Source organism: Melanostigma gelatinosum (genome assembly GCF_949748355.1).
Source record: "Melanostigma gelatinosum genome assembly, chromosome: 8".
NCBI classification, from domain to species: Eukaryota; Metazoa; Chordata; class Actinopteri; order Perciformes; family Zoarcidae; genus Melanostigma; species Melanostigma gelatinosum.
In genome coordinates, this window is record NC_136641.1 from 2,081,136 (window position 1) to 2,086,225 (window position 5,090).

A 5,090-nucleotide genomic window follows, 5' to 3' on the forward strand; every position below is an offset into this window, starting at 1 on the left:
ACTTAAGTTTAACACTTTGCGCGGAGTATATAGTTTCTGCCGATTCACCTGTCTTCTTGTTGCTGTGCACCGACTAAATGTGTACCCAGCGCAACAGTGTACGTAACAATAGTTCTTATCACATATAAAACCAAACGACAATCCATCTTCATAAAAACAAGTTGTACAAATAATAATACATCAACAAGCATATTAAAGCTACTGCAGATGTAAAAACAAAAGCACTTCACTTACCCAAGCTGCTGTTCACTATTTAAAGACAAAGTCCATCCTCCTTTCTTTGTTAATAAAGAGTTTAATTCCACGGTTGTTCAGTACATCTGTGCGGTTTAGTTCCAGTAAGAAGTCCTTCTCTATTCATGGACGCCAGTGAAGACAGTCGAGCCTCCCCAGTTGTATTTCTTGAATACGTTTTCATGCGTTTGAGGGCTGAAAATGTCCACTCCACAGAGGCAGCAGATATTGTGATCGTCACCGCCCAACATGTCACGCTAGCCCACTGACTAATAGCGTATGGTTAGGCCAGCTAGAAGACTCTGACATGTCAAAGAATACGCCCAACATGTCAAACTAAAAATCTGATTGGTTGAAGAATATGACAATCAACAATATCGTCCCCATTCACTTAAACTGCAAAGGGATTCACTTGTGAGTCTGCAGGCCTCGGGCCTCTCTTCTTACCTAGAGACACACACAAAACGCGTCCAACGCAAAAACGCGTCCAACGCGCCGCGCCATCGCAAAATCGCGGTGCGCCAGTCTCATCGCGTCTGTGCATAGACTTTTGTATGTAATCTCAACGCGCGTCAAAAAATCAACACGACCGGTGTGAACGCAGCATTACCTAGAGCAGGGATTCCCAAAGTGGGGTGCGCGCACCCCTGGGGGTGCGCGAGCTGCCTCTAGGGGGTGCGCGAAAGGAAAAGTGTAATGGCGGTCTGATGGTGTAACAATATTAAATATTGTAAAAAAATGTAATTTTAATTTAAAAACTGTCAGGTGGGACATCTGAAGCTATCAGTCGTAAAAGAGGAGAGGGACAGAGAGAGAGAGAGGAATCGGAGGCGAGGGGAACGGAGAGGTGCAGCACAGACAAATCGGGAGCACATCGGCGCATCGCGGAGTCAAGGTGAAAAAGAGGAAACGAGAGAGAGCATCAGACTGGGAAAAAAAGAGGAAATATGATGAAAAGTATCTGTGTCTGGGCTTCACTTGGATTGGCAACGCAGATTGCCCAAAGCCACAGTGCGTGGTGTGCAGTGAGGTTCTGGCTAACAGTCTGAAGCACTTATTTACGTCGCCACCTGAACACCAAGCATGCCAGTGCAAGTCAAAAGCCCCTTACATCGTTTATATCGAAATTGGAGGAGTTACAAACAGCCCAAAACAACTGGAGTCTCATTCATGTGTTGGTCTATAAATGACGCACTACGGACTTCATATCTGGTTACAGAATAGCGAGAAAGGGGCTACCGCACACAATCGCCGAAGACGTGAGCTCGCCAGCTGCCAGAGAGATGGTGGAATGTATGATTGGGGAGAAAGAAGCAAAAAAGTTGGACATGATCCCGGTGTCCAACAACACTGTGTCGCGCCGCATCGATGCTTTGTCCGAAGACATCCTGGCTACATTAGTCGCTCATTAATTGTAAATTAAATGTGATAATCTGCCTCTGAGCCTGTGCGTGTGTCCTCGCATCCGTATTGCTCTTTAAAAGTGACGCCTTGTGTCACTGAAAGATATTGAAACTTTGTTGCAGTGTTTCAGGCAGTTTTCACACCTTCAGTTCATTTGCTTTGTTCCGATTCAGGGATTAATGTGATACAATGTTGCAGTTGCTCCTTTGTTCGGTTTGTGTTCACACTGCAACATTTAACAGCGGACTAAATCTTGTAAACAAATGCCACGCGCGAGCAAACTGTTCTCTCATTGGTCCGATTCTTATGCGGCTATGAAGGCTTAAAAGGCTCTGTTGCTTCTTTTTTTTTAATTATTATTAAGGGGGGGGGGGGGAGGGTGCGCGAACCCAGTCGGGATGTAGAAGGGGGTGCGCGGCCTAAAAAGTTTGGGAACCGCTGACCTAGAGACACAGAGGTGAAATCTGATTGGATAAAAGCTCTACTTAAAACAAGCTGCACTGGAAGCAGAGCAACTGAGGAAGACAGTAGCTGTGCAATGAGAAAATAGGCTGATGGGGAAAAAATATAATACATGTAGTGTATTTATGAAAAATTATAAAATAGCTATAACTTTATGATACTGTCTAGGCCAGCAGAGAAGGCCTTGCTGGCCCTGACGGCCCACCACTGCATTTATTACATGTACCATTATCCTTAAGGGAGGCAGAGGAATGGCTGAACATGAGACACACTAGCAGGTAGATAGTGAAGCCATTGCTAGCTGATAAGTTAAAATACGGTAGTAAGCAGAACAGAACAACGTGCAAACAACTGTTGGATTATGTGAGAAGTTGCTAAAAGATGGAGCGAGCTATGCGCGTTTAAATGTACAGCAGCAAATTTGCCGCTTGCATTCTTAAATATCACACAATTAAGTTAGTTTAGGGCCGCAGATTTTGGAGCTAGGAAGGGGGAGAGAGCTGCAGAGGTCGGAGAAGTTGGATGGTGAAAACTACACAACAAAACAGTCAGAGGAACTTGACAGATGTTTCTGTCAGCAAGGCACATCTGTCAGTTGGAAGTCGAAAAAGAGAAGTTTCCAGAATAGTGAAACATAATGACATGAAGAAAAGCGTGGCAGGTCGGCACAACTGTGTTGTGAATGGACCAGATTGGGGAGACTCTGACTTGGTAGAGAGTGATAACAGTATGGAGATTAGCCTAGGTATTGAGAAAAGGAGTGTGAAAAGAGGTGGTAATTTTGTCGCGACTGGCGCAAAGACGATCAGGAGTATTGGAGATTGTGCTGGAGGATCCAGACAGTTTGGAGTTTAAAATCTTTCTGAGGTTCGGAGAAGAGAGGGGTTTCCGCCATGAGCCCGGTGAAACTATCCACAGTATTAAAAAATCAGCTTGGAGCTATTCTCATGGTGAACTACACAGACGTTACTACTACTAGACGTCTTGAATATAGATATACCCAAATTATACATATAAAAATTATATATATATATTTTGGGTCGTGGGTCCCGGCTTGTCATTAAGAGGTTGATGGTGGGTCTCGCAGCCAGACCAGTTGAGAACCACTGCACTATATGATGTTTGCTGGCTTTTATCCGACTGTTCTTGTCATCCTCTTGTTGTTATGTATATGTATTGTCTCTTGTCTTTCAATAAAAAAAATAGATAGATTTCTACCGGCGGAATGTGTTCGTCTTATTTATGAATTATTTGCGTTTGTACGTTTTGAAATTCAAATTGTGACGTCAATATTAATTAACCCAGAATATGATTATTGTTTCTCTTAATGATATAACTCATCAAACCTGACACTCAGGAATGATCAGCCTCACGAGACTGAATGAAATGATAAATTATGTATAAAGTGTTTTGTCTCTCCAGCTCTCTCTGACTTCAATTGTATCCATAACACAAGTTATTGAGGGAAATATCAGATCATGAAAAGACAAATCTTTCTAATAAATGAAGAAAGTTGTTTGTGGTCCTTTTTGTCGCGATTGGGTTTCGCCTGCTGTAGAAAACACCCTTTCACAGGGCACAGATGAAGCTGGGGTACAGATAATTGTTTGCAAACAAACGCGCAATAAAGTCAGAAGTACACAAAATGTGAGGGGGATACGTTGCGTTTCGCTGCCCCTTATATTTCGAGTCGTACGCCAGACCCGTGAACCATTTCTCGAGTCAGTCATGTGGTACGGCCGGCTCGCGAGGCTTCGAACGTCACCACATACGTCATCAACACAAGCCTCGATACGCACCTCATAAAAATCTTCCTGGATTACTCGACACAAGCTTCGAAGCCTCGACACGAAAGGTCACATCACTAGTTATCCCTCGTCTTGACTCTCTGACTCCCACGGTTTGTGTCTTTGCCTTTTTATTTTTACAGTTTAGATTTTTCACGCTCCTGGTTGGAGTTGTTTTTGGTTTCTGTTTTTGACTGCTTAAGTGCCCAGTAAAGAGCCTTGCACTTCACCTCACCTTGTGTCATGTGTCTAAGTCTGCGCCTGAGTCTCTGCTCCACTCTTAAACCCACACGGTAAACCGTGAACGTCACACTTTTGTTGTTCAGTGAATGAACATTTTACTTATAAACAGAACACAGTTTGTTAACAGTCTACAGAGAGACAACACATCTACTCTGGCAGGTGTGGTCTCTCTGTAGACTGTTAACAAACTGTCCTGTGTTCTGTTTATAAGCTCAGGATAGATTTCTACCGGCAGAATGTGATCATCTTATTTGGTCAGGTAAAGTTGGAAAGAAATTGAAAGATTCAGACTTCCCGGTTCAATAAATGGTCATGAATTATTTGTGTCTGTACGTTTTGAAATTGTGACTGTGACGTCATTATTAAATAACCCAGAATGTGATTATTGTTTATCTTAAATTATATAACTCATCAAACACTCATAAATGATCCGCCTCACGTGACTGAATGAAATGATGATAAATTATGTAAAAAGTGTTTTGTCTCTCCAGCTCTCTCTCTCACTTTAATTGTTTCCATTCACTCTGGTATGAAACTCCAGTCAGTCAGTCTGATCAGCTGCAGCATCCAATCACATAAATGATGAACAATGAGGGGGCGTGTCGGCCGTTAAAACACTTCCTGGAAGCCTGTTCTCGTGCGTCCTCGCTCATGGCTCCTCGGAGATCTCTCCTCCGAGCTAAATAAGAGCTCTGGGACGGCCGTAAATATGGCTGCGCAGAACAACTTTCGGTTCAAGCGAGGATCGAGGAGCGAGGAAATGACAATTAAGAGACTTGGGATGTACCCTCTGTTGTTGAAGTGTCATGTTTCCCCCATGGGAGAGACGGGGGGGATGTGTTGCAAGCCAGAGTTCCCGGATGTGGGTCTGAAGCAGCTACCGGGCTGTCCTGTCTGCCTCTTTAAAAAAAAAAAAAAGGCTGTTTAGAAGTCTGTGTGTTGACGCCCTCTCTTCTGACA